Raw genomic sequence first — 12,549 nt, 5'->3', positions numbered from 1 at the left:
CCACAGCACACGGCAGAACACACTACAGTGCACCTCTCTTGTTTATTCAATCGATCCGCCTGGCTCTCTCTCTCTCTCTCTCTCTCTCTCTCTCTCTCTCTCTCTCTCTCTCTCTCTCTCTCTCTCTCTCTCTCTCTCTCTCTCTCTCTCTCTCTCTCTCTCTCTCTCTCTCTCTCTCTCTCTCTCTCTCTCTCTCTCTCTCTCTCTCTCTCTCTCTCTCTCTCTCTCTCTCTCTCTCTCTCTCTCTCTCTCTCTCTCTCTCTCTCTCTCTCTCTCTCTCTCTCTCTCTCTTGCTCCCTTAACGAATGTTCATGTTTTATTAACTGTTCGCATTTTAGAGACGAAGAGGTCAATACACCACAAGCACACGCCGACAACTAACTACTCCTGATCTAACGATGAGAGGATCTATCTGGGGCTCCATCACAGGAGGCCTGGGCTGGGCTCCATCACAGGTCAAGGCTGGTGCACTGCTACAGGTTCTACCTGGAGATCTGCCAGTGCTGTTTATTCTGTCCTCAGTGAGAGAAGTGGACTGGTTCAGTAAAGTGACGTGGCCAGTGAGAGGGAACTAGCCATCCTTGAGGGCTGAATGGGGGCTGGCTGGTACAGTGATGGCATGTTAAAGGAACTTGGGTCTGTCTCACAAGTCCGTATGACCACCCCGTGCCACCCCTTCCTTTAATAAGAAATCTCTGAACAGAGACATGCTGCACTCACGCTAAAATCACAGAATGTTGAGTAATTGGTTCTAATTTAACTGATGTGATTTCACTGTGGAAATTAACACGACTGAAATTGTCGTTCCATATTAAAATTGCCAGCTTGTCTGGCTTGCTGAGTAGTGGCAACGACATGTTACAGTGTGTCTCCCTGCCTCCCTCTGCCACCAGCAGCACACTGACTGACTGACTGACTGACTGACTGACTGACTGACTGACTGACTGACTGACTGACTGACTGACTGACTGACTGACTGACTGGACTAACTGACTGACTGACTGACTGAACTAACTGACTGACTGACCTGACTAACTGACTGACTGACCTGACTGACTGACTGACTGACTGGTCTGACTGACTGACTGACTGGACTAACTGACTGACTGACCTGACTGACTGGACTAACTGACTGACTGACCTGACTAACTGACTGACTGACTGACCTGACTGACTGACTGACTGACTGGTCTGACTGACTGGTCTGACTGACTGGTCTGACTGACTGACTGACTGACTAACTGACCTGACTGACTGACTGACTGACTGACCTGACTGACTGACTGACTGGACTGACTGACGACACAGAGACGGGATGCAGAGGGATGCAGGTTGGACGAGCCTCGCTTTACAAGCTGAAAAACGTACATTATAAACACCGTTTGGTGCATGATGCATACTAACCATAACAACATATCATGCTGTCTGTTACCATGAGACAGCTACAATGATCCCCTTATTGTATAGTCAGTTGCTTGGCAGCCCTAGCTGATTGTTTACACCCATATCGCTTTGTCTGCTGCTCATATCCAATGGAGAAATGGCATGCCATTGGCTGAGCGGGCAGAGGCTGTTGATTTGAAATGGCTGCGACAGCAAACAGTCGATAAAGGCCTATTTAGTGAGACAGCTCTCCTCGCGCTCTTAGCTGCGTAATTAGGTTCCCTTCAGAAGTGCCAAGAGTTTCTCGAGTGAGAGGGGAGAGAGAGTACTATAATGGGCATCAATAAAGGAGCGCAGACCAGTGTCATGCCACTGTCAAACGCACGGGACCACTCTGCCCGTTAATGACTGCAGATGGGCGGCAGTCCGTCAAAGCGAATATACAGCTGCGTGTTTCATCAGGCCTGAATGGTTACAGCACTGTCCACCCAGGCTGAGCTAGCTGGACAAACCTACGGCTCAATGGGAGATAAAGAGAGAGAGAGTGGGGAGACAGAGGAGAGAGAGAGAGGGAGGGAGGGAGAGAGAGAGACAGAGAGAGAGAGAGAGAGAGAGAGAGAGAGAGAGAGAGAGAGAGAGAGAGAGAGAAAGGGGAGAGAGGACAGGAGAGAGAGAGAGAGAGAGAGAGAGAGAGAGAGAGAGAGAGAGAGAGAGAGAGAGAAAGGGGAGAGAGGACAGGAGAGAGCAGGAAAGAGGGAGGGAGGTGGGAGAAAGGAGACCATGGTAGATAATGGCTGAGGATGGGTGCTGCTGGTTCTATTATAACTAAATGGGCAGGGTAAATATATCAAAAGAACAGGGAGAGAGGAGGGGGGACCCAAAGGGAGGTAAGAGCAAGAAGACAGAGACACTCAGACTGGCATCTCATTTTTTTTTAAAGGAAGGTGATCACACTGATACACACAGAGAGACACACACAGAAACAAACACAACCTCTATCATGCATTACCTATGACTAGGATGGTGGTTGGGTTGCGGGTGGTAGTGCGGTACGGAGTGGGCTGGAGGACAGCAGAATAAGACAGGACAGGTATGGTACTCACCGAGGTCCTCTGACACTGGATGCTGGTGCTGTTGAAGCGCAGGGCGGTGACGCTGTAGGTGGCTCCCTGGATGTGGAAGATACACTCGTAGTTCCTCTGTCCAGACTGGGGCTGAGGCAGGTTCTTAGCCAGCAGGGTGATGGGTTTCATCACCCCCACTGGGATGTAGATCTGGGTGGATGGCAGGATCTGGGGACACTCCTGGGAACAGGGAGAGAGACCATGGATATTTACTGGACTAGAAAAGTACACTACATGGCCAAATGTATGTGGACACCCCTTCAAATTAGAGGATATCGGCTATTTCAGCCTTACACTTTGCTGACAACTGTAAGAAAAAACATTTAAAAAAACATGAGCACACAGCCATGCAATCTCCACAAACATTGGCAGTAGAATAGCCTGTGCTGAAGAGCTCAGTGACTTTCAATGTGGCACAGTCATAGAATGCCACCTTGCCAACAATTTCTGCCCTAATAGAGCTGCCCCGGACAACTGTAAGAGCTTGTATTGGGAAGTCAAAACGTCTAAGAGCAACACCGTCTCAGCCGCGAAGTGGTAGGCCACACAAGCTCACAGAACGGGACAGTGCTGCAACGCGTAGCGCGTAAAAATGGTCTGTCCTCGATTGCAACATTCACTACCCCACAAGCCATGCCACAAGAGGTCTCTTCACAGTCCCAAAGTCCAGAACAGACTATGGGAGGCAGACAGTACTACATAGATCCATGACTACATGGAACTCTATTCCACATCAAGTAACTGACGCAAGCAGTAAAATTAGATTTTAAAAACAGATAAAAAACACCTTATGGAACAGTGGGGACTGTGAAGCAACACAAACATTGGCACAGACACATGCACACGCACACACACACGATAACATATGCACTATACACACACGTACACATAGATGTTGTACTGTAGATATGTGGTAGTGGTGGAGTAGGGGCCTGAGGGAACACAATGTGTTGTGAAATCTGTGAATGTATTGTAATGTTTTAAAATTGTATAAACTGCCTTCATTTTGCTGGAGCCCAGGATGAGTAGCAGCTGCTTTGGCAGCACATAATGTTGATCCATAATAAATACAAATACAAATATCGAGTTCCAAACTGCCTCTGGAAGCAACATCAGCAGAATAACTGTTCGTCGGGAGCTTCATAAAATGGGTCTGGCAGTCCGACGAACGAATCTAAGTTTGGCGGAGGCCAGGAGAACGCTACCTGCCCGAATGCATTGTGAAAACTGTAAAGTTTGGTGGAGGAGGTCTGGTCTGGAGCTGTTTTTCATGGTTCGGGCCCCTTAGTTCCAGGTAGGGAAATCTTAACGCTACAGCATACAAATGACATTCTAGACGATTCCGTTATCCCAACTTTGTGGCAGTTTGGGGTTGACCCTTTCCTGTTTCAGCATGACAATGCCCCCGTGCACAAAGCCAGGTCCATACAGAAATGGTTGGTCGAAATCGGTGTGGAAAAACTTGACTAGGATGAATTGGGAATGCAGACTGAAAGCCAGGCCTAATCGCCCAACATCAGTGCCCGACCTCACTTATGCTCTTGTGGCTGAATGGAAGCAAGTCCCACAGCACTGTTCCAACAACTAGTGGAAAGCCTTCCCAGAAGAGTGGAGGCTGTTATAGCAGCAAAGGGGGGACCAACTCCATATTCATGCCCATGATTTTGGAATGAGATGTTGGACGAGCCATGTCATGTAAATATAGCAATGCAGTTGTACTGTAGATGGCATTAGTGATTTTGAAAGCGGTCTTGATGCACAGTGTGTGAGCTTTAAGCACAGAGTTATACAACATGTACAGACACAACCAACTGTGAGGAAGACAGAGAAATGCAGTATTTCTAATTGCATGAAGTCATGTAATGGCCCTAATTGCTCAGAGAAACTGGCATATTTCTGGAGGGGGGGGGGGGCAGATGAGCGACCACAGAGGTTATTGCCATGCCAACCGATTAGCAAGACAGTGCGAAAAAAAAAGAAACAAAGCTATTCTAATGTGTATGTCATTTAAAGGTTTTGGCAGGGTCTGGGCAAAAGAGCCAGTCCATTCAAATCCAGTCCAGGCAATCAATGGGAAGAGCAGTCCGTGCTGTCTGGTCTCCTCTCCTGGCCCTGACCCCAACACAGGGGCACTGGAGAGAACAGGAACAGAGCAGTGGGCAGCTTAAGATACACATCATGAACAGGAGATGGGCAACCACGGACACACTTGGCAAAGGAAACATGTATTTGTTGAAATAGTTGCATTTAACTAATAGACGCCATCTTCTCCCACACCAGATTTAGAAACAGGCTGTAAACAATGAATATTACTATTCCAAACAGCTACAAGGCAAAAACATGAACAGCACCATGGTAATGTGAGTGAATGAAATGTGTTCTTACTCTTCCTATGCAAATGAGTCAATGCCAATAAGCTAGACAAACAAGTCCAGACAGCACACAACCTTTGTCAGCAGGAAAAACGAAGAGCCAAGCCTAAATCTAAAACATGTACAATAAAACTGTACCTTATTAAGCTAAAACTACTCCAATATCAACATTTGTAGACATTTGACACATTTTAAACATAATATGAACGTTTCAGGTCTGCCAGACTATTGTCTATAGTTCACTCTATAGACAACACTGACCATATCATCCCTGTGTGTGAGTGAAGCTTCTTATCATGAGTTGGGCTGTGTAAACAGACTCCTGCTCAGAAGCCAACACAGGGCTCTGTGACACCAGGCAGCCAGGCTCTTCTATTGGGCTGCATATTTAATTGCCTGCGGCTGCAGTCTTGTTATTAAACTGTGTTCCACCACAGCTCTCCTCGTTTCCTCTCCGCTCTCCTCCTTTGCCCTAATCTCCCCTCCTCTCCTACCCTCCCTCCCTCCCTCCTCTCACACCCGCTTTCCCCCCTCTTTCTCCTACCCTCTCCTCTTCCTTCCCCTATTCACCTCTCCTCTCCCTTATTCTGCTCTCCTCTCCTCTCGTCTCCTCTCCTCTTCTCTCCTTTGCTGAATAAATAGAGTATGATGCAATTTCCCTCTGGACAGCCTTGCTTCCATCTTCAATTACTATGTAAGAGACAATGAAAGACTCTTGATACTAAGCTAGAAGAAATGTTTAGGATTCGCCTCAGGACAATAGGGAGACTACTACTGAGGATAAGGAAGGCCCAGATGACTAATAAATATGCGTGCTCTATTGTCCTTTCATACCAACACTCCCAAAATATTCATTGGAACTTTCATTTCTTGAATCACTATTACCGTAAGCTCAGCATCGTATATTTGTATATCAGTTTGTGCTTTGCCAAACCAGCGTTAAATTAAGTGCAGGTAATGACTTGAAATTGCAATTTGAATCGGAAGCCATTGGGCAAAGAAAATCATTGGACGTAATGGAATTGGGTGATACACAAACCCAAATAGCGAAACAAGAATAATGGGGCTTGTGAATGAATCCCCAATTCTAAGGCAGCGAAGAGGGAGAAGGATCAATTCCAGGCGGGCTGCTCTGAGTCCGAACGAGACGTTGTGCTGGTAGCCTGGCTTTAGTATTCACTGCACACAGGTGGGGAACAGACAAGTGTAAACAACACGCTTAATGAACAGCCTCCAGCCTCTGATAGGGACTGACTTCAGAAAGAAAGGAGAAGTAAAAGTCGTGTGTGCATTTGTGTCTGTCCCCAGGACAAAGAAGTGAAACAGTCCTCTTCCTGCCAAACCAGTGTAACGCTGCTATCGCAGACTGTCTGGGTAGCGTGGGTCAGGCGAACCGCAGCCTCCCTCTGTGGTATGTAAAACACGTGTCTCTGGCCAGACAGTGCAGACAGACAGACAACTCCTCAGTCTGAATCACACTCTGGCCCCAACTGTGCCAACACATGGCCCGCATGCCTGCAGCAGAAACCTCAGAGGCCTGGTGCATTGCATGGACTGGAGGGACACGGAGTAGACACGGAGTGTGCTGGATCAGCACTGCGGGCCAAGGCAGAACCACATCCTGCAGCACTCAGCACCCAGCCCAGCCAAACTCAACCATCAGCCCCAGACATTGCCATCCAGCTGGGGCACAGAGACAGACCGCAACCTCCCAACCTCTGGTTCTCATTAAGGATCATCCAGAACCATGAGACAAAGACCTGCCACGTTCAGAAGGGAACTGGTGATGCACACAAGTTGAGGGCAAGATAAGGAGGAAAAAAAAGAGATCAACAAAAAGAGGGAGAAAAAATAGAAACTATTTCATTGCCAGTCCTGACAGGTGTCAAAACAGAGTTGAAAGTGTGTATCAGATTGCACTCTTCCAGAGTACAATGGAACAATGGTTTACCAGGGGGATTCCTTTGAAGTGGATTCTCGCTTTCCTTTATTCACTCCTTTATTTCCTTTGAAATGACAGAAAGGGAGAAAGAGAGAGAGAGGGAGAGAAAGAGAGAGAGAGAGAAAATACATTTCCTCAGTGAAAACAATGTACTGAGCAAATGTCAAATGGGCTTTTCACCAAATTACGGTACGACAGACCACATATTCACCCTGCACACTCTAATTGACAAACAAACAAAACAAAGGCAAAGTCTTGTCATGCTCTGTTGATTTCAAAGAAGCTTTTGACTCAATTTGGCATGAGGGTCTGCTATACAAATTGATGAAAAGTAGCGTTGGGGGAAAAAAATACAACATTATAAAATCCATGTACACAAACACTCTTCTGGGAAGGCACCGATGTTGGGCGATTAGGCCTGGCTCACAGTAGGCATTCCAAATAATCCCTAAGGTGTTTGGTGGGGTTGAGGTCAGGGCTCTGTGCTGGCCAGTCATGTTCTTCCACACCGATCTCAACAAACTATTTTGCTTTGTGTACAGGGGCATTGTCATGCTGAAACAGGAAAGGGCCTTCTACAAACTGTTGCCACAATATTGGAAGCACATAATCATCAAGAATGTCATTGTATGCTGTAAAATTAAGATTTCCCTTCACTGGAACTAATGGGCCTAGCCCGAACCATGAGAAACAGCCCCAGGCCATTATTCCTAATCCACCAAACTTTACAGTTGCCACTATGTATTCAGGCAGGTAGTGTTCTCCTGTCATCCGCCAAACCCAGATTTGGCCGTCGGACTGCCAGGTGGTGAAGTGTGATTCATCACTCCAGAGAGCGAGATTCCACTGCTCCAGAGTTCAATCGCGGCAAGCTTTACACCACTCCAGCAGATGCTTGGCATTGCGCACGGTGATCTTAGGCTTGTGTGCGGCTGCTCGGCCATGGAAACCCATTTCACAAAGCTCCCGACGAACAGTTATTGTGCTGAGGTTGCTTCCAGTTTGGAACTCGGTAGTGAGTGTTGCAACCGAGGACAGATGTTTTTTACGCGCTACGCTACTTCAGCACTCGGCGGTCCCATTCTGTGAGCTTGTGTGGCCTACCACTTCGCGGCCTAGATGTTTCCGCTCCACGATAACAGCATTAACAGCTGACATGACGCTGCCATGTTGAAAGTCACTGAGCTCTTCAGTAAGGCGATTCTTCTGTTTGTCCATGAAGATTGCATGGTTGTGAGCTCAATTATATACACCAAATCCACTAATTTGAAGGGGTGTTCACATACGTTTGTTTATATTGTCCATATCAACGAATTAGCGAGGGCACTAGAACCGTCTGCAGCACCCGGCCTCACCCTACTAGAATCTAAAGTAAAATCTCTACTGTTTGCTGATGATCTGCGACAACAGCACCTAGATTTTCTGCACAGATTCTGTCAGACCTGGGCGCTGACAGACCTGGGCGCTGACAGACCTGGGCGCTGACAGACCTGGGCGCTGACAGACCTGGGCCCTGACAGACCTGGGCCCTGACAGACCTGGGCCCTGACAGACCTGGGCCCTGACAGACCTGGGCCCTGACAGTAAATCTCAGTAAGACAAAAATCATAGCGTTCCAAAAAAGTTCCAGTCGCCAGGACCACAAATACAAATTCCATCTAGACACCGTTGCCCTAGAGCACACAGAAAACTATACACACCTCGGCCTAAACATCAGCACCACAGGTAGCTTCCACAAAGCTGTGAATCATCTGAGAGACAAGGCAAGAAGGACCTTCTATGCCATCAGGTAGGAACATAAAACTCAACAGGATACTTGAATCAGTTAAAGAACCCATTGGCCTTTATGGTTGTAAGGTCTGAGGTCCGCTCACCAACCCCAGAATTCATCAAATGGGACAAACAACGAATTGAGACTCAAAAACATCTGCTATGTACACCGCAAAAAAAAGAATCATGCATGCAGAGCAGAATTAAGACGATACCCCCTAGTTAGCAAAAATAGTTCAATTCTTCAACCACCTAAAAGGAAGCGATTCCCAAACCTTTCATAACAAAGCATTCACTGACAGAGAGATTAACCTAGAGAAGAATCCCATAAGAAAGCTGGTCCAGGACAGTAACACAATTAGACCCAACAAAATCATGAGAAAACAAAAAGATACTTACTTGACAAATTGGAAAGAATTAACAACAAAAAGAGCAAACAGGAAAGCTATTTGTCCCTAAACTGAGAGTACACAATGGCAGAATACCTGACCACTGTGGCTGACCAAAAATGAGGGAAAGCTTTGACTATGTAGAGACTCAGTGAACATAGCTTTGCTATTGAGAAAGGCCGCCGTAGGCAGACCTATGTGCACACTGCCCACAAAATGAGGTCGAAAATTAGGTGCTTCCTAACCTCCTGCCAAATGTATGAACATAGAGACACATATTTCCCTCAGATTACACAGACCCACAAAGAATTAGAAAACAAATCCAATTTTGACTCACATATTGTAAATACAATGTTTATGTGTATTTATTTTCCCAGTTGTACTTTAACTATTTGCACATATTTACAGCACTGCTTATAACCATAATATACATTTGAAATGTCTCTATTCCTTTGAAACTTGTGTGAATGTAATGTTTAATGTTTACTGTTAGTTTACTGTTAATGTTTTATTGTTATTTCACTTTTGTCAATATAAACATATGTTTACCATTCCAATAAAGCCCCTTGAATTGAATTTAGATAGTGAGAGAGAGAGAGAGAGAGAGAGAGAGAGAGAGAGAGAGAGAGAGAGAGAGAGAGAGAAGAAAGAGAGAGGGTGAGAGAGAGAGTGAGAGAGATAGGGAGGGAGGGAGGGAGGGAGGGAGGGAGGGAGGGAGGGAGGGAGGGAGGGGGAGGGAGGGAAAGAGAGGGAAAGAGAGGGAGAGAGAGGGAGAGAGAGAGAGGGAGAGAAAGAGAGAGAGAGTGAGAGAGAGAGAGAGAGAGGCTTGTGTGAGAGAGAGAGCGAGAGGCTTGTGTGAGCTGGGGCTCCAGGTTAGGTTTGCTGCTCTCAGTGCTCCCCCCACACTTTATCCCCTCTCTCCCCTGGTGCTGTGAATCAAGAAGAGGTGAGACATGGCCCTGGGAGCCGTTTATTAAGGTGGGAATGAGAGTCAGGAGGAGAGTCAGGGGTTCACCAAATAGGAGAGTGTTTGGCTGATTATTTGTGTTGCCCTCAACCCCTCGGGGAAAAATGATTCTGGAACTCTGGGAGAGACAGAGAGAGGCAGCTTACAGCTGTCCCTGCTCCAAAACACCAATCTAACCCTGGGGTTGTGGGGCTGGGAGTCAGAGCGCTGCAGAGGAACCTGTCTGGAGGGCAAACAGGAAGAAGGCATAAGGTGTCAGCCAACAGCAGATAAAGATGAGTGGGTTTTCTGGCTCCAGACTCATCTCTACTTCTTCCATTTCCTCCTCTTAGTACTAGCCTGGCCCCGGCAGCTCCGCAGGGCTTGCTAGTCTGCATGGTGTTTGTTTTGTTGAAAAGCAGCCTCCAGACATGCCCCCTCTGGCAACAGATTTCTGTTAGCATTTGATTTTCCCCTCCCATCAAGCCGTGTAACACTGCAGAGGTTGCAGTCTTAGAAGATTAAGCAGGGCTTACATAACAGACAGACAGACAGACAGACAGACAGACAGACAGACAGACAGACAGACAGACAGACAGACAGACAGACAGACAGACAGACAGACAGACAGACAGACAGACAGACAGACAGACAGACAAGCCTCTTCCGTCTTCTGCAACAGGTTTGGAATCTGATTCTTCTAAAAAATACTAGCAGAGGGAGAGGGTGGTGTTTGTAGGCCATAGAGGGAGGAACAAGGGTCTTCCTCGTTTCTCATTTGGATGATTCTATCTCCCATTGGCCCTGCATGATTGCTACAGTATGAGGTGATGTCATCATGGGATGCTGAGGTGTTCTCTGTGGGGCTGCTGGCTGTGACCTCATGGGCCTCCTCATTCAGGCCCCCTGGCCAATTCTAATCCACCATGAAGGATGGTGTGTCACTGCTGGCAGCAAGGGGTGTTGATAGATGAGTAGCTTTGTGATTGACAGAGGGGTGTGCTGTGTGGTGAGGCGAGGAGGGGAAGTGTGGAGAGGAGAGAGCTGCAGAGTATGCTATCCTTAATGCAGTAAAAAATCATTTAAACAAATGAAAACTGCAGTAAGCTTTATGAGACGTATTTTTGAATGCGGACCCATTACACCATTTTGTTGTCTGGATTTGCGGGTTTTGCACACCGGCTGAGCATTTGGGAGAGTGCGATGGTCCTCTTTTGGAGAGCTGCAGAGCACCCTTATGGGGCGGCAGGGTAGCCTAGTGGTTAGAGCGTTGGACTAGTCATTGAAAATAAGAATTTGTTCTTAACTGTCTTGTCTAGATGAATAAATCAAAATTACTGACACAACCCACTGCATCACTGATACATCCCATGAGCAAGGAGCAGGAACCACATCAGACAAAGAGGAATGGGAGACAGACAGAGGGGAATGGGAGCCAGACAGACAGAGGGGAATGGGAGCCAGACAGACAGAGGGGAATGGGAGCCAGACAGACAGAGGGGAATGGGAGACAGACAGACAGAGGGGAATGGGAGACAGACAGACAGAGGGGAATGGGAGACATACAGACAGAGGGGAACGGGAGACATACAGAGGGGAACGGGAGACATACAGAGGGGAACGGGAGACATACAGAGGGGAACGGGAGACATACAGAGGGGAACGGGAGACATACAGAGGGGAACGGGAGACATACAGAGGGGAACGGGAGACATACAGAGGGGAACGGGATACAGACAGAGGGGAACGGGAGACAGACAGAGGGGAACAGGAGACAGACAGAGGGGAACGGGAGATAGACAGACAGAGGGGAACGGGAGACAGACAGACAGAGGGGAACGGGAGACAGACAGACAGAGGGGAACGGGAGACAGACAGACAGAGGGGAACGGGAGACAGACAGACAGAGGGGAACGGGAGACAGGCAGAGAGAGGGGAACGGGAGATAGACAGACAGAGGGGAACGGGAGATAGACAGACAGAGGGGAGCAGGAGACAGACAGAGGGGAACGGGAGACAGACAGAGGGGAACGGGAGACAGACAGAGGGGAACGGGAGACAGACAGAGGGGAACGGGAGACAGACAGAGGGGAACGGGAGACAGACAGAGGGGAACGGGAGACAGACAGACAGAGGGGAATGGGAGACAGACAGAGGGGAACGGGAGACAGACAGACAGAGGGGAACGGGAGACAGACAGACAGAGGGGAACGGGAGACAGACAGACAGAGGGGAACGGGAGACAGACAGAGAGAGGGGAACGGGAGACAGGCAGAGAGAGGGGAACGGGAGACAGACAGAGAGAGGGGAACGGGAGACAGACAGAGGGGAACGGGAGATAGACAGACAGAGGGGAGCAGGAGACAGACAGAGGGGAACGGGAGACAGGCAGAGAGAGGGGAACGGGAGACAGACAGACGGAAAAGGGAGACAGACAGACAGACAGAGGGGAACAGGAGACAGACAGAGGGGAACGGGAGACAGACAGAGAGAGGGGAACGGGAGACAGACAGAGGGGAACGGGAGACAGGCAGACAGAGGGGAACGGGAGACAGACAGAGGGGAACGGGAGACAGGCAGAGAGAGTGGAACGGTGTCAGGACCCGGTTACGAACCCGGGTCT

At 48.2% G+C, this 12,549-nt stretch overlaps 1 pseudogene; it reads right to left on the bottom strand.

The window, feature by feature from the left end:
- LOC124032080 overlaps positions 1 to 12,549 on the bottom strand; it is a 292,998-nt pseudogene that overhangs the window by 69,227 nt on the left and 211,222 nt on the right.

The sequence above is a fragment of the Oncorhynchus gorbuscha genome, linkage group LG03 (assembly GCF_021184085.1).
Source record: "Oncorhynchus gorbuscha isolate QuinsamMale2020 ecotype Even-year linkage group LG03, OgorEven_v1.0, whole genome shotgun sequence".
NCBI classification, from domain to species: Eukaryota; Metazoa; Chordata; class Actinopteri; order Salmoniformes; family Salmonidae; genus Oncorhynchus; species Oncorhynchus gorbuscha.
Note: the sequence above shows the minus strand (reverse complement) of the source record. Positions and strands in the feature narration are given on the sequence as shown.